Source organism: Poecilia reticulata, linkage group LG1 (genome assembly GCF_000633615.1).
Source record: "Poecilia reticulata strain Guanapo linkage group LG1, Guppy_female_1.0+MT, whole genome shotgun sequence".
Lineage (NCBI taxonomy): Eukaryota > Metazoa > Chordata > Actinopteri > Cyprinodontiformes > Poeciliidae > Poecilia > Poecilia reticulata.
In genome coordinates, this window is record NC_024331.1 from 22,620,492 (window position 1) to 22,641,914 (window position 21,423).

General features: G+C 39.2%; 1 protein-coding gene across 2 annotated transcripts in view; it reads left to right on the forward strand.

Annotated features, from left to right (window-relative positions):
- The first annotated feature begins 9,268 nt into the window (after positions 1-9,268).
- The window catches only part of atf7ip (activating transcription factor 7 interacting protein), a 35,427-nt gene continuing 23,272 nt past the window's right edge, over positions 9,269-21,423 (forward strand). The window contains exon 1 of one of the 2 annotated variants that reach the window (XM_008416176.2): positions 9,269-9,895. The gene's annotated coding sequence lies outside the window, so the exon portion shown is untranslated. The remainder of the gene's footprint in view (positions 9,896-21,423) is intronic. The other variant, XM_008416193.2, reaches the window with a different exon arrangement.

A 21,423-nucleotide genomic window follows, 5' to 3' on the forward strand; every position in this document is an offset into this window, starting at 1 on the left:
AGAACAGATGACAAACGAGTTCTTTGTCATCCATCAGTATAAAAAGAGTCACGAAGTGGCTTCAAGACTTGAGCAAACCACAGTGAGAACTTTCATCTGCAAATGGACATAATATGGAACAGTGGTCAATCTTCCCAAGAGTGGCAACAAAACCTACCCCAGGAGTGCATCACAGATTCACGCAGGAGGTTACCATAAAACTGAAAACAACATGTAAAACAGAACAGAACATTAACCCTTTGGTGAACCAGCTAGTTTAAAGGGTAGAGGACTAACAAGACATTGAAGAGGTGCTCTGCATTATTGGCTGAATTCTGGCAGTGCTGGTGTGAAGAAAAAGTGTGAACTTACATTGGCGCCAGTGCATGGAGTGATACAGTGCAGTCAAGTGGAGAGACTTAAATTAAGGTTTACCAACAAATTTCTTCATGCGCACGTACAGCCCCCTGCTGGTCAAAGTAAGTTCAACAGCCAGACGCAGTCAGTAGGACACTCAGGAGACTATGCTGCAATAGTGCAGCCATCAAAAACAATAAAGACAATCAAAAAGACAGTGAACAAGTTTAACTTAATGGCACCGTGTTTGACTGGATCATGTTTCTGAAATACTCTGTTTTACTCAAAATATAAATACACGCATTATATCCTTGGTCCAAGCCTTGTCTTGAGGATCACCTGGGTGATTTTTGAGATATGAGCTTAGAAGTAGCATTTTGGATGGAGCTGTGCAATGAATACAGTTTCCCTCCAGTGTCTTTCTTAGTTGCATTGAAAACTATGTTTGAGAGGAGAGTTTTCCTTCCTGCCAACCTGTATTTTAACTCCAGCTGCCCGAGGAGTCCCATTGGGCGAATAACCTGCAGTTTTGCACACACACCACAGTTATCAGTCTGCTTGTTGCCTGCTTAACCTTAACTCTTTCTTTCAGAAAATGTCTACAATCCATCTGCAATTAAAAGACCTTCAACACTCATTAAATGTACACTCAAGTATTTGCACTTCTGAGTTTCTTTGGTTCCCTGTCTGATCCTATGTACTGCTGGTCTCCTGTTGTATCTCTGTTCTCGTTTGATTGTCTTTAGTTTTTTTTTCTTTTTGCCTTCTTGTGTTTGGAGCTTTGTTTGCTATGTTGGTTACTAAAGCTTTCTGCATCATACCTGCTTGCTTTCTGTCTTCTTTGGGTCATTCACAATTTATAAAAAAGATGGAATTGCATTTAGAGTTTAGAGCTGTTCTGGTTGACAGAAATGTTCTTTCTTTAAGCCCTGCCCTGAGTAGCGGTTCGCTTGAACCTGAGGAGAACTCCTCCCTAACTCATCACCCTGAAATTGCTGTCTGCAGACAACTTTGACGCACCTGATTTAAGCTGGTGAGTAATTGGCAGTGGTTCCTCTGCAAAACAAGATTACAAGCTGTTGAGGTAATTCCTTTCTTTGAGAGTCTTTGGAGAAGGGAAATGTCTAAAATATGCAGTGTGTGCTCCAGAGAGCAAGAATAGGAAACACTACATAAATTGTTGGAATGTCCAATTTGATCAGATAAGTGAATAGGTCACCTCATACTTTGAAACAGTAACTTTATATTGTTACTCGGCGCCTTGGGTTGTGGGGCTAGTTTTGTACAGTTACACAGCACATTGAAATTGACTTGTTTTTAGAATCATTTTATTCTGTAGCAGTGCGTGATTTAACTTTTCGTTTTTGATCAGTCAGTATTTTATCAGACAGCAGTCAGCACAGCATGAATTTAGAAGCAGGGGGGGTTTCCTGAGAGACAAGCTAAGCTAAAAGCTATTCAAACGCCATTATACCCAGTTCTTTACCACCATAAAGAACTTTAAACGTCAATTTTGGCCAATTCAAGTGAATGCATAGTTGATTTTTATTACCTTGGGATTCTTTTAAATATTTGCTTTCACGTTGGTAGAACAGTAACCATGAATCACCTGTTTTGCTATGTTCTATGGTTTGGAGGTAGCTGAAACGACTGTGGATCAGAGGGAAGAGTAATAATCTAGCAGTCTGAAAGTTGGAGAGTGAATTCCAACTTTCTCCTAACAAATGTTGATTTGTCCCTGGCAAAGGTATTTAACCCCAAGTTGCCTACTGGTTTGTACATCAGTTGCACGCAGTGGTGTAGCAAGTTTTTCAAAGTTGCGGGATATGTGAATTGACTGGGAAGGGATTGTCTCTAAAAGTTGCAACCCACTTAAAGTCATATTCAGTCATGTTGCTTCTGAAAGTTGATCATCTGCTTCAAATGATGAAAAAATTTTGCTTTAGCGCCCAAAACACGACTGACGATCCACCTTGACCTTATATTTGATGGAATGCAGGCATGCACAGCTCTGTATTTCTTGCCTGTCTTCTCAAAATGTCTGTTGGACAAAAGCCCTATTGTTCCTTGAAGCTCCCTCCAACAAACCTGTTTCTTATTCACAGGGGTGAAAGTAGTTTTAAATTCTTGGGGGTACTATGACAAATAGTATATATATTTATATTATATATATAGCTTCTTTGTGTGCTTTGGAGTTTCTGTGCTGATTAATTTTTTTGTGAAGCGCTAAAAGCTGGTAGCTCTTGAATTGCTACAAAATAAAGCTGTATTTCCTCCTTCAGCCCACTGGCTGCAATGTTGACACCTTGAGATGCCATGAGACCTAAATTCTGAACATTATGGCATGGAGTGCATCCCAGTTTTCCATGTCTGTCATATAACCATTCATTTAACTTTTAAACTGTTTATATTGATCCTGTGTCCAGACAGAGGGATAATCAGTAGCTCAGCATCATGACCTGTTTTTCTGAAGATCCTGCAGCTTCCACATCTCTTCCTAACATGATGCTTCCTTATCCTGACTCTCAAACTGATAGGAGGAACCACAGAGCTCTGTTAGGTTAAAGCTCATCTTCTGAAGTTGGGATATTTTTCCTCCAACAGGTTCCAGAGGAATCACCTCAAACCAGATGTTGGACTGGATTTTATTTCACTGTCATTTATGAATGAGTCTCATTTTCAACAGTGGAGCTATAAAGGTTGAAAAAGGTTATCATTAAATCTCACCAACTGATGTTGGTGAGATTATGTAGTGTATTTCCACTACATAAGAGGCAAAGAAAAATTGTTTGATAAAGGAAAAACCTCTCTCTGAGCCCGACAGCAAACTATTTTTTATATTAGGCAATTAATTTAATTTCACATAATTGTCGCGGTAGAAGCCATTTGTTTGTCAAATACTTAATGAAAAATATATACCGTGTTTGATTTTTGTTGTAAATGACGTATATTCACAAAGAACGAGATAATTAGTCCAAGTTTGTGTTTATTGAACGTTCAGAAACTACAGCGGCTGTGATGCGTCAAGACAAAGGTAAACAAAAGTAAAACAACCTGAACATGTGATCAACTCAAAACCACTCGCACATTTTTACTCTCCGTCTCTCTCTGTCATTTAAGCATATCCGTTGCCATGGCAACTGCCTGCGCTCCACAAGCCGACCAGAGATTACGTTAAAAACATAACGTTCAGGCCGTTACGATATTAGGTTTGCAGGCTTGATATTTATTTTGCGATCATTAATAAGCGCTCCCTTAACACAGCGGTGGTTGATTAGTTAATTTTAAACTCCTGCTCTGCTAGGTAATGGAGCAGAAACGCACAGAACTGCGCAACACCTTGTTGAAACAATAATCACTGAGATTATTATTGTTGTTGGGTCATTAATTTGAACACGTTTTGTTGATTTTTGTTGCTCTTTAATAAAGTTACGAACGTTTGAAGCCAGCCAGAGGAGGACGTGCTGCTCTCAGCGTCCTGGCGACGTTCAGTTTGTCTCCTAATGCAGAGATCGACTCAAAACCTTCCGCGATCGACGTGTTGCGCCCCTGCTCTAGCACAGCACGAACAGTTCAGAAACAATATGAAATGAGTAAAAAGCTATTTATTAACTGATTAAGTCTTGTTTTAGATTGTTCTTGAAAAACGAATCAGTCACGGCTGATTAGTGGGTGAACTCACGGCTGCACATATTTTATTTAATTTTTTACAGCAGACAGCCGCTCCCCTCTCTTGCAGGTACTGCGTACCACCGCTAAATCTTTTAGGGGTACGCAGTACCGTGCCGTACCCCCTTACTTTCACCCCTGCTTATTCGGTGATTCAGAGAATAAAACACTACACACTAGCAGGCTATTTAAAACTGGAGGAGTCTGCGGGCTAAGTCAGTGAGAGTCCTAGTTCCATGCAAGTGAGATTAAACCAGCGTTCAGTTACCAGATTTCTTGCAGACTGTTGTCAAAACGGTGAAACTTTGATAATGAATGCGGACCACGACAGATGGTTCTGGTTCTACTTTGGTGGTACTTTTCCTTTGACGTGCTGGTTGTGTGGCTGAGTTCTGTTTGGACCAATTGATGTAAGAGTTCTCACTTTAGCACATCTTGATCTTGACAAAAATAGTTTTTACTTTCGCTTACACTGCTTGCAGAAGCACTATTGGTTCTATAAGCAGTTAGACAAATTATGATCAAGTATCTGTAGGGATTTTTATTACAGTTGTAAGATATAGTCACCTGTGTGGTAGACGGTTAATGGACTGACTTCCTACTGTCCTTTCAGCTGCTGACTGGTGAAGAGTTGCACCAATCCCTCCAATATCACTTACAGGATTAAACGGTTATGTAAATACTGCTCATGTTTCTTCAGAGCAGAAGTAATATCAGCGTTCCCTTTTGGTTGATTCACTCGGTACAACATGTAGGATATTGGATATCATCCCCTCTTGTAACCTAGTTGACGACACCTTTAATCACGTTTTTAGGCAAATGACGTGTGATGACGGGTGCCAGGCTACAGATTAAGGTGATGGTAAGGAGTGCTTCTGACCTCAAAGACTTGAAGTTCATCACCAAAGACAAATGATCAAAATGCCAGTGAAAAACTTGGTCAGGAAATACAATGAGGGTTTCATTGCTGCAATGCATGTAAATATTTTTTTCACTAATTACTGAGAAGAACATAACAAATTTTCAATAACATTGTTAATTTGAATATAAATAGAATAATTCAGAGTGGGTATTCCTTTGTCATTTTATTATATTTTCTGAGATGCCTCTTTTCCAGTCATAAATAGCTTCTTAGTTGGATGAATAATGTTAAATCTATATTTGCTAGGAGTGTGAATAATTTTGGGCTTAACTGTATATCAGTTCTCAATATTCACATTTCTCAGTTTTTATTTGCACATCTTTGAAAATGCTATGCTTCTTAAAGATTCGGACAAACCTCATCTGCAATGACATTCACTTGTCAAATGGTGGCACTGCAAGTCATTCTAGGTTAAATTGATCTGCTCTTTTTAAACAAAACTGAAAAAAGCTAATCTGTTCCTTTTCTTTCCCCCACTGTATCCTCACAAGATGGTGGGAAGCTGGTACTTCTCTTCAGTGATCAGAGGGTAAAACTGAGGGTACGCAGGACTCCAGTTTATAAGTAGAGCTAGCAGGTCAATCGCGTATGCATACATTTACTCCTAAAAGGAAATTATAGCGCTGAAATAACCCAGCATACCAGTTTATGAGGAAACAAGAGAAAACATAAAACCTCCACACAGAGAGGCCCCAGGGGGGATTCAAATCCAGGACCTTCATGCTATATGGCAACAGTGCTAACAACTGTGCCAGTATGCAACCAAATCAACAAGGAACAAACAAAAAACATTCCTGTAGGTGGAAATGTGCAACCTATGCAGTTTTTATTCAGTTTTTCACTTTCTGGACCAGTTTATGTTTAAGGTTGGGGGATGGAAGGTGGATGTTGGCGTATGCTCCTATAATAGAGGCAAGGTATGGTTAACTGGTATGCATCTGTATCAGATTATCCCAGTATGAAACCATGCATGATTCTGCACGGCAGGAGAAAGCTTAGTCTGTTAGACAGTTTGAACAGCACTTCCTTCTAACAAATGACTATGCCTCCTTTGTAGATATTGGATGCAACGTTGTAAAATGGAGGCCATCGGACTTCTTGGATGCGCTATGCAAAAATAAATGAACAGATGTGTTTTTGTAAGTTTCAGGTTCTTCAATGTAATGCTAGACAAGGTAAACAATTATGTGGTGTAATTGCCCGTTATTCATTAGTAACTGGCACATTTAAAAAAAACATGAAAGGGACCACAGTATTTTAGGCAGACTTTCATTACTTGCAAACCTGTGAAACAAAAACTTTGGGAAAAGGCTTTCCAAGAAGAAATGAGCAGGATAACAAGTTAATCTGGGTATATGTGGTCTATAAAGACAGATTTCATCTCAAGTGATTGTCTTTGTGTTTTGCCACAGTAATACATTTACAAAATGAAAATGTTATTACAATCACTGGCCTACGTATTCAGTTTATTTGGGACCGTACCTTGAATCAGATGCGAAAGGTAAATATTGTATTGTAGGCAAGGCATAAGTGGTGTAAGGTGAAACCAAGGGAAGATTTTCACTGCTAAAACCTCTGGGTCGTTTGGTCAAAAAACCAAAAAAACAAAAACAAAAGAAACCCCAAAAAACATTAGTCAAACAAAATGACTCCCAGTGAATGATCTGTTAGCGTAGTGGTACCCAAAGTTTCAAGTGCCAATGCATGTTTTAGTTATTTCCTTAAACAAACATGAAGGTTCGTTAGCAGGCCTCTGTAGAAGTTTGTCTGAGAAGATAGCTGGACCTTTTGAATGGTCTCCCAATCTCAAAAGGGGGAGACATTGAAAACTGGCAGGCCATTGGCTCACAATGGGCTGCCAGTTGAGAGTCAACTCATTATTCATTAGTAACTGGCACGAGTTGGCTAGTCCTGGTACTAAAGCTCTTAATTCCAATGGTAAAAATGGTTAGGACAGATAATGTGAAGGACAAAGATGACAGCTGTTGTAGCATCCACACAACAAAAACGGTCTATTAAAATTTTGATACTGACATTTATTGTTTGCTGAGATTGTTAAATCAGTTGCTGATTAGCCTGTTCTGCTAAATTAGCACAGATCACTTATTCAAGGTCCCAGCACACTTTTTTGGCACGAGTGGCCTTTATTGACAGTCACCAGACAGGAAATGCACAGACAGAAGACAGGAAGACATGCAGCAAGGGCCAGGAATCGAACACAGAATGGCTGTGTCGAGGCCTACATCCTTAGCGTATGAGGTGTCTGCTACTGCTACGCCATGCTATGGCCTACAACAGATTTTTAAAGAAATTAATTGATACAAAAAAATCACAGTGAACATCAGACTTTACTTTTTGGTTCCAAGAAGGCTCATTCAAACTTCAAGTGAATTAGTTACTGAATGTGGATATAAACTTAATCAGAGGTAGTCAGATCCCTAATAAGACTGATATTTCATTTTTTTAAATGTGCTATGCTAAAGATTTTAAAATTTATAGCATTAGAAGACTAGATGTTTGTCATTCATAAAAATGTCAACAAAGAACTTACCTGTGATTTCTGAACTTCTTGAGTCTTCGGAGGAAAATCTGGAGATGCTCAAGTCCTTTTACAAACAAATAATACCCATCAGCGAATTCAGTCTAAACCGGACTCAATGCCTGGTACCACTGAAGGTATATGGGATGGAAAAAATGTGCCATGCTTGCACAGACAACATGGCTAGAACTGAAGACGATGGATCTCATTAAATTTGAGCAAATTCTGAGCTACAAACATCCTGCCTTCGCACATTATTAAATATGGTAATACATGTATATGACACTGAAGTCATCATTTTCAAAGAAATATGTGTTCTTAATTTTTATTTTTCCTCCTCCTTACATCAAAAATGGGAAAAGCAGTGCACATGGTTTAGGGGTGTACAAACTTTTGTAACAGTACATTATTGTAATTGTTTGCTGTTCTACTCGCATCATTGAAGCATTAATAATATCTGCTTCTTCCTGAGCACTGAGACGCAATCTGAGCTCTAGCGCCCCCCGGTGGTTAGAAATGTTATGACTTCATTTTATATATATATTTTTATAAACCTATAAAAGCAGAAATTAATCAAAAAACAGGAAAAAATTACATTGCTGCAAAATATAGCAAAAAACATTGAATCAGTCAGGCACTGTCAGATGAGGAAAAATGACTCCATCAGGTTAAATGTACAACAGGAAGTTTTGATTTTTGCTAGCATTTTTTTGTCCAATTAAGCATGAACAAGTAACGTGCTTAATGTAGTAACGAGAACAGAGCCAAGCGTGTAATCCGTAGGAAAAGTTACCTCAACATTATTGAACTTGCTGCACTGTAAAAATGTTGCACATGGCAAGATATGGAGCTTTCTGTGACTTTAGAAGCAATATGTTGCAGCACAACCTAGCAGTATTTCTTGACATATGCAGGTGACTTTGGCGCCTTGTTTAGAAAGCTTTTGCCTGATCAGGCTGGCACCTCAGATCTTGTCTGGGCTGGTCTGCATGAATGTGATTGGGGGAAAAAAAGCATTGGTCATGGAGAGCAGAGACTCTTTACTGATCATGGCTAATGTATGAACATGTAAAAAAAAAATCCTAGCTAAACCAGACTAAAGTAAGTGCAGATGTCTGGACTACTTGGGGTGATCAAAGACAGATATTGTTCTACTGCTTATGATCAGAGAATCTTCAGTCTGCCCTCTGCTGGTCTTTGGTGGTACTGTACTACTTCTTTGTGTCAGTGAGTCAACAAAATGGCTGACATGTGTAACTGAGCCATGATAGATAGCAAGACGCAATCTCCTGCAGCACAAACACGACAGATCTGTCATTTTTAAGGTTTTAACAATTTTTTTTCTTGTGGTCTTGCTTTTCTGTGGCCTCCCATCAGCTCAGAGTGAGGACTCATCCATCTACTTATTCAGCTGAAAAAAAAGGTACCTTCACATTTCCTCCACAATTTTAGATTTAGCACTCTGCTTACATAAAAATTAGGCTGTACATGTACATGTTTATGTGCCTTATACGTATCGTGTCATATAAGGCACAGTTCTGAATAACAATAATTTTGAGTAAGAAAAGCTCAACCTCTCCATGCTGATCCAGATATTGGGAACATGAACACACAAGACTAATGAATCACAGTCATAGTACTGTCATGTAGGACCTAAAGCCTAATTATACCACAGGTGTAGTGGAAGTTAGTTTAGAACACTTCTGAGGCTGTTGCTGGACTAGCTCCTCCTCCTTTGTTTAAATCCCTCCCCCTCGGTTTAATCCCTCCCCCTGAACCGTTTTTCTTTGTCGTGGACAAATCACACACCCCTCCCTCTCCGTGCTAATATGCAGCTCCTCTGCAGTTTGTCCTAGCAGAAGTCTGCTCTGTGTGGCTGTTTCTACCATACTGCAGCTGGGTTGCTCCAGACTGAGGTTGCTGCTGCCGAGTCCTGCCGGATCAACTTCTAGGAACCACACCCGTGACGTCCAGGAGCTTCTTCATAAGTACCTTTTCCGGTTTTAGGTACCAGTTTTGGTATCTCCGCCGGTATAGAAAGACTACAAGGAGGAGTTAAAAAGGAGGAAAAAAAAAATCAGCTCGCGACGGCTGTTCGACGCGGACGACTTTCCGGCGTTGCCGACCAACCCCCCGCTCCCGCCACCGACAACTGACGTCACAGCGCAACCGTTGGTCTTTTTGTTTTTTTGAGTCGTTTGTGCGAAAGGAGGAGGAGTCTATTTTTTTTCCTCCAAGAGAAGCAGAGTCGGAGTGGAGTGTGCCGACTACAGCACAACATAGAACTGCGGCTTTATTTACCTTGTGCATGTAAAAAGCGGTGTCCTGCAGCTCCATCCACACTACATCCTGACTGCATCGTTCTGCAGAGAAGCGGACACATCAAAGTCCAAACTGAAAATAACTCAACACCACTGGACTACGGGTCGGTGAGTTGCGGTACTGCATGCTAACCAAGCCTCACTTTTTTTCCCTTTCTTTCTTTTTTCTTTCTTTTTTTTTTTTTTTTTTTTAAGTCAAGCGGCTTTCTTGTGTTTTTTTTCCTGATTGAATTTACAGTCAATAAGAAAATATTTTTTGGATAACCATTTAAAGAGTGACCTGTTGAAGCTGTCATTAGCAGCTAGCAATAATAAGAAATGTAAGCTAACACTGATCACTATAGCTAAAAACTTAAAATAAATATTAAAACATGTTTCTATTATTTTTACTTCTATTATTATCGTTATTATTTAATATTTTGCTTTTAAATATATTTGCTGTATCATAAAGACTTTTTACAGTGCAGTTTTGCGTTGCTCCTAGCTTGAGCGAAAAACAGCTACGAGTTCCACAAATTCCGTTTTGCAACTTTCCTCAAATGTTGAATTTTGCAATGAAAAATCTTACTTTGTATTTGTAATGTCATGACCAAGGAAGCTGGTTGTTTTTTTAAACGTTGTCGTGGCGGATATGTTTGTGGGCGGAGCCTATCCAAAATTTTCAGCTGACCAGTTGTCCTAGCAACTGACACTAGGCACTCTTGCCTCTTCTGTTCTTACAGCGGGACTTTTATTTGAGTGTCTTTGCTGCGTCTGACAGGTTTTACTGGGCAGTAATTTACAGTTTTGTGCATTTTAGTTTTCAAGTTACAGCATGATTATTTTTTTTGTGGGAATTGACGGCTTTAGTGAAAGCCATCACATTTTCAGAAATTCTAATTTGTTCAAATTTTAATGATTTTTTTTATTCTTTGTTGAATGCATTTTAATGTTATAATGAGAATTTTTTTTTTTCGTTTTGGTAGCGTTGATTTGAAGTTATAGGCGGAGCCTAACCAACAATTTAGCCTGATCAATTAACCAGACTTTCCTGTTTCATACTTTTGCAGGGTAGATTTGCTGTAGGGGTTTACTTGTTTAATATTTGTGCTATTGGCTGTTTGCATGTCTAACTCTGATGTCAATCCAGCTTCTGGCTCGATTTAGCTTTCTGTTACTTTTTGAAACATTATAGTACACTAGTTTATTCCTTTTATCTGACATGAATATTATTGATGGATTCTCTGGTTTAAATACTTACAGTGTTATCTGGAAACATATGTTGTCTCTGGTATAAATATGTCTTTGTGAAATATTTAAAGACCCACCCCTAACAAGTCAGCATGGCGGGTATGTTGTGCTGAAGCTAAAACAAGCAGCAACCCCAACCAGCTCACAGCACAAGTTACAGTTGAGTGAAGAGACACACAGGAGAGATGTGTTCATGGATTTTCTCCATATACTTGAATACAAAAAAACTAAGGAGTTATAAAACCAATACTTTTTTTGTCCCATTATTTCCATCTGTCATTACGTTTCTGGAGGGTTTTTTTAAGGTTGTCCTTTTTTTTTCTCTTTGTACCCAAAGTAAAACTTAACGATACACATGAATATCTTCATGTGGCAAAAAACAACTATGACTAAAATATAAGAGGAAATGATAGCACGCCTCACTGTATGTTGTCAAGGTCCCCTTTTGGCCTGAAGTGGTACAGGCCAGTGATTTTCCATGAAGCACATTGCCTTAAAAAGTGGGTGTGGCCTAATCTCTATGGTAAAACTAGAGCTAGGCAGTTTTTTTGCTATATAGTGTTTCCTTATGAAGTTAGAATGAGTTTTTTTTTTTTTTTTTCCAGATTTAGTTGAACTAATGTACAAATGAATGAGTACACGCTTCCCAAGGGAACAACAGAAGCATGTGATTAACAAAGCTATTGAATCACAGTAAAATTTCAGTTCTCACAACTGAACTCCTTCATCATAGTTTTGGTACTTGAATCTGATCTAAAATTAATCTAAATTAGTCCATTTCAGATGTTGTTTCACCTTTTGGAAGATGGTACAGCCCTGTTTCTTGTTTCACCTCCCCCACACCTCTGTTGCAGTGCTCACATGGTGCACTTGTAATTCATTGCAGTTTTTTACCCTGTGGAGGTGGGAGCAGTCTTTAAAGGCACCACCTACATTTTTCAAAGACGTCCATGAAGGAGTTAGTATTTCTTAGTTTGTCAGATTCATTTAGCCTCTCTTTTAACACCATTAATCATAGATTTTCTACAATTGAACAGTTTTTGAAGTTAGCTGTATTCAGCTGCCAAATATGAATCGAGAAGAAAACCTTTGCTATTTAGCGTGAAATCAAAATATTACTGTATAAACATTTCTTTGTTCATTTGTAGGTATTTATTATATAACACTGACAATTATCAAGGAGTGTATTTTTTTCAGCTCATAAAGTCTTAACAGCGAGTTTCTTTGCTTTAATGAAATATGTGTTGTAATAGTTAAGCCACGTATTCTATGGCCTTCATAATAAGTTATGGCAAGAAGTAATATTGTTGGGTTTCTTTGTATTACAGTGATGTATCAGATGGACACATCAGTGTGTGTGGACCTCAAAGAGCTGTTTTTACATTTCCCCCAATATTTTAGAAGTTTAGAAGGACTTCATTTACGCAGCACTTTTATAGATGTTATCTAAAAGTTTGTTTACATAAGACTGCCGTCTGGTATTTTCAGGCCTAAACGCTTGCTCTCACAAAGCTCTGCCTATTTACCCAATGCTCCTCCACTGAGCTGCAATCTCCAGCCGAGCTCCCGCCTCAGGACACTTATCACTTATTTCCACCAGACTAGCGGCAGCAGCATACTAACTACTTCTTAGTCCAGATCTGTGTAAACAGGGCCTAAACTTACCAACTGCTACAAACCACATTTGTCACATACAAATCGATACAAAATTTAGGGGTTCAATGCCACACCCAAAGATGCATCGGCTAGTTGGGACAAGGTCAGGCGCGGCACTATGGGGGGAGGCTGGGGTGGCGGCTGCCCCCGGGCCTGGATGGGTGCCCATGTGGGCCCAGGTCTGGAGGTGCCAGGGAGGGAGGAATGGTTTCAAGTCGCTTTAATGTCTGATTATAGACGGAGAAAGTGCATGTAATATTGGTGTATGCAATATTAAAGTTACTGTGCCTCAATAGAATATATAGTAATCAGTCCCAGTGACGTTTGACTCACGGTTTAGCCAATGTGCTTCATGGGTAAAAATGAAACGAGAAGCGCGGCCCAAACCGCCCTCCAACCCCAACAGTTTCCAGCAGCACAGGTGATACACGTGAGGGGTCCGGTCATTGGCCCCGGCCCGATGCTGACTTGTTCCGCTAGTGGACAAGGTAGTTTGAATCAAACTTACAGTCTCCCTATTGTCAGGCTACTCTTGGTGAGTAAGCTACAGCTACCCCAAGGCATTTAAGATTAGGCATTTTCTGACATCGTCTCAATTGAATACAACTTTTAGGTTTATGAAAGCGATGCCATGGATATGCTTGAATTTTGTCCTCAAGAATTTTCTATATTTCTGCCATAAACAGTCATCTTTTGTTTACAGTTGGAGCGCAGGAGACATCACACAATATGCAAATGAGAAGTTGCTGCGAAACAGGATTTAATAAGAATTTAAAATGAATACAAAGAATTAGGGCTGAAACGATTCCTGGAGTGATTCGAGTACCTCAATTATTAAAATTCCTCGAGGAAAATGTATCTGCCTCGAAGCTTCGTTAAATTAGATGTTATTATTTAGCGCACCGTGTTCCGGCCGGGTTATTACTTGTGTTGCGCAGCGCTCTCACTTCTGCCTGAGTTGTTGAAGAAAAGCTAAGTGTTAGCAGCATAACATCCAATTTTCAAGTTCGGCCTGGGAGGATTTTATTGATTGGTGATAATGTCCGGGTTTTTCAGGGGACCAATAAGCATCTTTAAAATAAATGGCACGATGCCTGGAGTACGGTAGTCTTTTCTCCTCCCAGAGCTGCTGCCTGGTGGCGGTTCAGAGCGAACAGTGGGGAGGAGCGCTGAAGGTGTACTTGTACAGGTGAGCAGATAGACTGTACACTGCGGGCGGCTGCGCATTAGATTATTTACGTAAGTGTAGCTTTACGGACGAACCGAAAATTTTTGTTTTTCATATCCCGGTTGCAACAAATAAGTGGCAGAGCTCATTGTGGCGGCACGTACCTGGTAGATGAGTTTTTGTGTGTGATGAACGAAGGTGTCAAATCCCGTCGCTAAGAGGAACACGAAAGCTATAAATGTCTGGGCAAGGGGGGGGCTCATCTATTAAACTGACTGTAGATGAATACATAAACAAAAAGTTGGAGTGCAGACATTTTTATAAGCGTATTTTTGAGCCTGTCTCTTTATTATTGAATTGAATATAATTTCAGATTTTTGTATAACTTTTCTTCAGGTTAATTTAGAAAGCGAGCTATTATTGTTACAGGTAAATTTTGTAAACTACAGAAAAGTTATTTTTAGGGAAGCTCAACTGTGAAAAATTGGACTGATGTTGATATGCGATAGTAATACTGCTGTTATGTTAGATTTATATTTATATGTCGATTTTTCTTCAACCACCAGGGGTTGAACCACCAAGTGAATCATTGGAAGTCAAAATTGGAAATAAAAGAAGAAAGCGGTCATTAAAACGGAATTAGGTTTTAATAGGGAATTGAAATTTGAGAATGTTGTTGATCAGTTAAATAGCATTGAGGGGAAAAAGAAGATTTCTCGTCTTAAACTACTCCCTTCTCCCATATTTCACTAAATCTAACACAGAAGCTGTTAGAGGTGCTGATGAAGCTGTTAGAGGTGCTGATATTTTTAGCAACAAAAGGGGCCCCAAAATCAAATTCTGCTCAAGGCCTCATACAGCCTTGGATCGGCCCTGCATGATGAGGTAATCTGCTGCACTACGCAGAGATGCGCAATAAACGGGAGATTTAATTCAATGCTGCTAATGTGGCTTTAGTAGCTCTTTTATTTCATGTCTGTTGAGTTTTTAATAAGCGTCACAGAAACTGTTCTGGTTGGTCGAGTTTAGGGGCCGAGTTTCTCAGATCTCCGTGCGGCTGCGCACATTAACTCCAAGTATGCAACTCATTTGATATGGCTTGATGTATCGTGTAAACGGAAAAATAATACTAAAAATAATATAAAATCACCGTGATGAGTGACTCTGAGGAGTGCGCGAAAGCGCCTCACCGGGCTGAACCTGCATGATGAGGTTAGCGCTGCTTGTTATCCACCAACGCGAAGCAAAGTGTAGAGGCGCCAGCTGTGTGATTAGTCCGCACACTGTCGGCTTTAAATGCATAAACTATAAACCTATCTATTATAAACCTATCCTTTAGGAGGATATGTTTATAAGCCCTGGCGGCGGGGCTAGTAAAGCATGGAGGGCCGCCAGGCTTATAATACACTGGGGGAAGCCCTGCAACAATAATGGATGCAAGCTGCTGTTGAAATCTAAAGAAGAAGGAGAAGAAGAAGAATATGACAAAGAAAGTGCCCATTTTCATTTAGCACATGCTAGTGTCAGACACAAAGGATCAGCACTTTTACTGTTGTAGTTACCGTTCGGAAACTACCGTAATCAGTTCAGTCAAATCTAAACTTAGGAACTTTTTCTTTTTCAACCGTAATAAATGTGATATTCAATTGACCTGTTATGACTCAAATTKTGGGTGTCCGCCCCCCTCTGCTGCTGCTGCGTTGCTGTGGAAAACCTACAGCGGCAACAATATAGCCCAGTGCGGCTTATAGTCCGGAAAATACGGTATTTATTTGATAAATGATGTTATTTCCTGGGTTTTTTTTCTGTGAAGAACCCAGAAAGGGTTATTTGGTTATTATTTATTTCATTAATAGTGTTATTATTTATTCCCTGACTTTTGTTTTGTGAAGGTTATTTGATTGTGCTTTCTGGAAAACAATACATTGAACATTTAGGCACTCCTGCAATCATCTCACTTTTTCTGTTACAAACTGACTTCGGTCTCCCACCAGAGAAGGGAAAAGTTATGTGGCCCTCACAGGAAAAAGTTTGGGGACCCCTGGTTTAAATGATAGGCTGATGTTGGCATTAGCCTACATTAGCCTAATGTAGGCCAAGTTTATTTTAATAACTCAGTTTTGTTTTTATTTATTTATTTATTTTCATTTTTTTGGCTCTTAAAAAATTTCAATTTTAACAGAGTTCAGTTGAAATGTCATTTTACAAAGCTTAAAGAATAGGTTGTCTGGCTTCAAAACTTAGCACTTTGCTTTCAATATTGCAATTTTTAATGACTACTGTTTGTTCCTCCCCCACTCAGAGTAGATCACATGATACAAATGAGAGCCAATAAAAAGCCTCCCTTTCACTTGGAACGCTTTTGCAAACAGGAAGTACTTGTTAAGGGAAGCCCAATTTTTTTTATACCAACAAAATCCCCAGCCTATAGAACAGTTTTGCAATCATGTACATGGATATAATCAGTGATATATCCATTTACATGCTTTATTCTTTCTTTAAGAATTTGTTGTATACAATAAACTGCTACGCCGATCAGATGGACAATAATGTGGTGCTACTGCTCTGTTTGCCACAATGGACTCCTGCTGCAGCAGATACTGTCTGCTTTGAATTGTACCGCCAACTTGTCCCACAACAACAGCCCATAGAGGTCACTGGGTTGTGACTATTTACCATCGAGGATCAGGGGTCTAATATTGTTGGGTTGACTTCATCCCCTACTTCTTAAGACATTTTACTTGGTAAGAAACATGCAGATCAAGAATAGAAAGGATTTTCTGAAATGGACAAGGTACTCAAACACTAATTTACAAAGCCTTGATTGAAGCTCCAACTCTTACTTGGGTTCAGATTTGGACATCACTAAACAGAAATTAGGGGTGGCCGATCGCCGATTACCGATCTTTTAAAAAGCATAACTTACCAATTCCAATTTTGGTTGATACCATTTTTATTTTTTAAATGTTGCTCAATTTATCAAGAAAGTGCTGAATTGGCAATGTGTAAAAATCTGTTCTCTGTGTAAAAATCGGCCGATCACTGATCTCCCAAAATTAAGAAAATCTGCACCGATAAATCGGTACACTCCTAACAGAAATATATCCAATGGTCAATGTAATGCAAACAATCCATTTTGAAATTCATAGCAACATCATAACAAATATTACGATGTGGACATCAGCAAAATCAAACAAAGCGCTAAAGAAACATTAACTATTTTGCGGGACTGTTACTTATTCAGTATCAACCATAAATGAATTTGAGTTAAGGAAATTATTTATAAAAATCATGAATATTGGACACCAAAAGTAGAACAAGGCTTGTTATCAGGGCTGGTTTCAAACTGCTGTTTCTTTGGGGTGGAGAATTATCTGTTTCCAGTGTCTGTCATGTCTGAAGTGTATTCTTTGACTTCAAAATGATCAGATTTGCAATTCCCGTGTTGGCCAGGAGGATTAGTCGTTGTGGGTGTCCCACTTTCGTTGTTTTGCAGTTCCTTTCTCACGGGCTACTGCATATTTTAAGCTGTGTAAATTTTACCAAGAGGATATTTTTTTGCTGCTGCAGCAATGTCTTCTGTAGGTAGGTGACTTACCTTTTCCCCAGTAGCCAGTCAACATGCTTTTGGTAATATTAGTGTTTCCAAGACTTGTTGTTTGACCTTCTCTATATACATTTGACTTAGAATGTTTAATTGGGAAGAAAATGAAAATTAGCTGTGGTTGGACATTGCCGACAGTTTGTTACACCAAATAATAATGGCAATAGTTGTTCATGGATGTCCCTTACAATCAGTCTTTGTATTTGCAGATTTGCTAAGGTATCCAGTGTATGCCATTAGCCAATGCAAAAGGGTCAGAGGCAATGTGGAGTTCAGTTTCCTGCTCAAGGGTTGACCTGGCCATTTCACATATGGCAAACTTTCCTTGATTTTGACCTGGCCACTTGTTCATGAATATTTGTAATGATGCCATAGAACTGAAATGTACTAGAAGAAAACAAAACCATTATTATTTACTGATCTGAGTCAGACAAATTTCTTGCAGGGGTTAGATGAAGATTAGAAAATATAAACTTATAAAGTTTGCAACTGTAGACGTTAGCCATACAGAACTAGATTGCAAACAGCAAAGACAATGCCTTTGTGATCTTGTTATCCAAACAAAATAAATCAACTCCTTCTGATGATAGATATTTTCGGTTGCCATAATTTTACCCTATGCTTTCACATCAGACACCAAACTGTACCCAAAAGATAAAAAGGAGTCTTCGTAAAGATGTATTGTGTTTGGTGTGCAAGACGAGTTGGACTGTGACAGTCCAACTCGTCACAGTTGGACTGTCTTGAAATTGCAAACAAAAATCTGTGTATGAAATGGCAAAGAAACGATGTATAGAGCTCTTTTGGTTAAAAATGCATACCGTATTTTCCGCATTATAAGGTGCACCTAAAAACCTTCAATTTCCTCAAAAGCCGACACTGTGCCTTATAATCCAGTGTGCCTTATAAATGGACCAATATTGAGCCACAACAGGTCTAGCAACTACGGTAAGCAGCCACCGACTTTATTTTTAGCCCGTAGAAGAAGAAGCGGGCGGTGAATGCTGGGATAGTTGTCAGAACGCTGGTTTGTTAATAAAGTTTAACTGACCCATCTACCTACCGACCTGATAATCATGTCGTCTGCAGGTCATTTAGCATCACGTTCTCCACGAACATGCTGTGCGCGAACGGAGAAGGGTGACCATCGTCCGGCCACGCCCTGGCCCAGTCGCGGAAGGCTCTCCTCGCCAACCCAAGTTGGGCTGTTTTGTTGACAGTCTTTATGTCAACAAAGTGGCTTTAGACATTCATCCGGGGTGCTTTGACTAGGGTTACCAAGGGACCAGCCCCTATACATTTAAAGCCGGGGGRGGGGGGAAGAGAGACAGAGACTGCGGCGGCAGCATGTCAGTTGGTCTGTGTTACCCAGAAAGCAGTTGGGCACAATTTCGCAACACCAACACCGTGAGTGAAACAATGACTGGGGCAGCCTACTATGTAAAGTACTCAGGGACCACTTCTTTATTATTACACATCCACATTTGAACGGAGCAACTCATGTCCCGTATCGGTTCAATACGGACGGGTGGCCACTGTAACTGTAGTGTCTATTCTATGCGCCTTTATATATGAAAAAAGTTTTAAAATAGGCCATTCATTGAAGGTGCGCCTTATAATCCGGTGCGCCTAATAGTGCAGAAAATACGGTATTTTTCCTGTTTCTTTCACAGTAACCAGTCAAGCCCTGCAACAATGTGTGCTTTTTGTTCTTTAAGTCAGCATAGCAAAATCAGAGGTGTGGACAGATCCCCGATGGTCAGAGTGAAAAATTGCATAGACTGAGCTTCCCCTACCCTCCACCTCACACATGTTCAATCAACTGGACTCTGAGACTACTACCTCCATTACATACAGCTTTGACCTCCCATTTTACTCTAGTCATTTCACACATGACTCTAGCTTGGGAAGGTGTCAGAAATGGGGATGGGCAATGTTGGTTTATAGGTTTACCTAGAAATTTTGTGGTGGTTATTGTAACGGTGTTGAATTGAATGGTGAGCTTTTTTTTTCAAAAGCCTATTGCAGGATTTTGTGAGACTCCCAATAACCCAATCACTTTGTATAGTCAATATTGGGGTTAGAACAGTATCTACAGGAATAAATTCCCTGCAGATGTAAAGCACTTGCTACTGCACACTTGTTACATTTACAAATCTGTGGCTATATTTCGTAGAGGTTTTTTGATTGTTAAACGATTTGTCATGAATAATATAGCTTATGTAATTTATATATGCAAAATCTATCAAGAATAAGAACAAGTAACTGCTTTTATAAAACCAAACCTAACTGACAAGAGAACAAGAAAGCATTGCAAACTAAAATCTTGAAAAATATCAATTCGAGACGAATTCTTTAGAATAAAAGAGCTAATGCGACCAACCCAGAAAGGCCACAAAAGAAGAGGCTAATCAATAGTGAACAAATGTTGGAAGAGCATGCGATTTATACAGATACAATTGAGATAGCTTATCTCTTACTTGTGTTTTATGCACATGTTGAAGCTGGTCTTTATCAGGAATGCATTCAGCCTGCTGAGGGGGAAATTGACACTTCTCAACCTAAACCTTAATGTGAAAATAGTTCAAGTATATTTGTGATGGGTAACCCAACGCAAAAGAATAGAGAACTAGTTTATAGAGATTTGTAGTTTGTTGCATCGTCTCGGTACTGCCGAGATCACAATACTGGTAGGATAGGCTTGAGCAATCTACAAGACGTACAACGTTCACATCAAATAATTGGAACTACATAGTTTTAAAACAAATGCAGCTTCCAGAGTTTAGTTTGTCTACTAATGCTTGTGAAATCAAAGCTGCCTTCTCCCTCTTTTGAGGTGCACAACCATCCAATACAACCCCCCCAAAAAACATAGATACCGGGCTCTATCAGTTCTGGAGTCCACTGCTATTTCAGACCCTAACTAAGCTTAAAATTGGAACATAATTTTCTACGAAAAGGTACTCTTTCTAAGTAGGCATGTTTTTAGTTAAAATCTTTTCCTTTTAATGATAACTTTGCACAAAAGTGAAAAGTTCTTAGTGGTGGCACAGTCCAAGCATTCCGTGTCTTTAAACCAGAGAAAAGCTCAGTCTTGTCTTGACTCAAGACAATTGTAGGAAAACATTTACTGTCTTTGTTTCCACACAAAGCAAGAGGTACAATAGTGTAGTATCAACAAAGTATCATCAGCATAGTACAGCAATTTGGCAATATATGTTTTACATCAGGAATTTGCAGTGTTAAACCTACTAGTGGATAAAAACAAAGTTTTGGAAAAAACATTTTTTTCCCTGTTATTTTGGATTAGTGCTTCAGTTGTTTCAGACGAGTGTTGTATGCATGACACATTGTGAGATAATGTGTCATGTAAATTATCTGCATCAGGTTTTACTCTAGTAACTAGGTCTAACATTTCTGTAGTTTGATGTTCTCTATTTCATGAAAGATTGCAGACAATGAATAAATTACATTTACATTTTAAACACAATTGATCTCTGGACATTGTGTATAATGCAAATTTCCCTAAATGTGTGCCACCTGTTCTAAATAAAAGTTAATAAATGAGGGGGGAAAAGTAATCAAATAAAATTAGTAAGTTGATCTGATTTTGAAAAACGACTGTCAGGAGCAGGAAGGTTTGGATGAACAAGAGACGGTCATATGTAGGTTTGTGCTACAGTAGTCACCGTAACGGAAACCCTCTCAGCAGCAGTGGGAGCCGCCATTTTCTGTTACAAGCGTCCACTTGCAAGCAATCCATCACACTAGAAATGGAGGCTGGGAAGCATGTAGCTGAAGCTAACTTTTTAAACTAATGCATTTAGTTGGTCATCTTTTCACAGAGAAAAAATCAGTGTGTGTTTCATGCAGAAGGAGAAAAGGCAGCACGGAATATTGGATTTGTTTTTATAGGGGGAAAAAAAACATTACTTAGACGTGACAAACTTTAAGCAGAATATAGCAGATTTTTTAGCT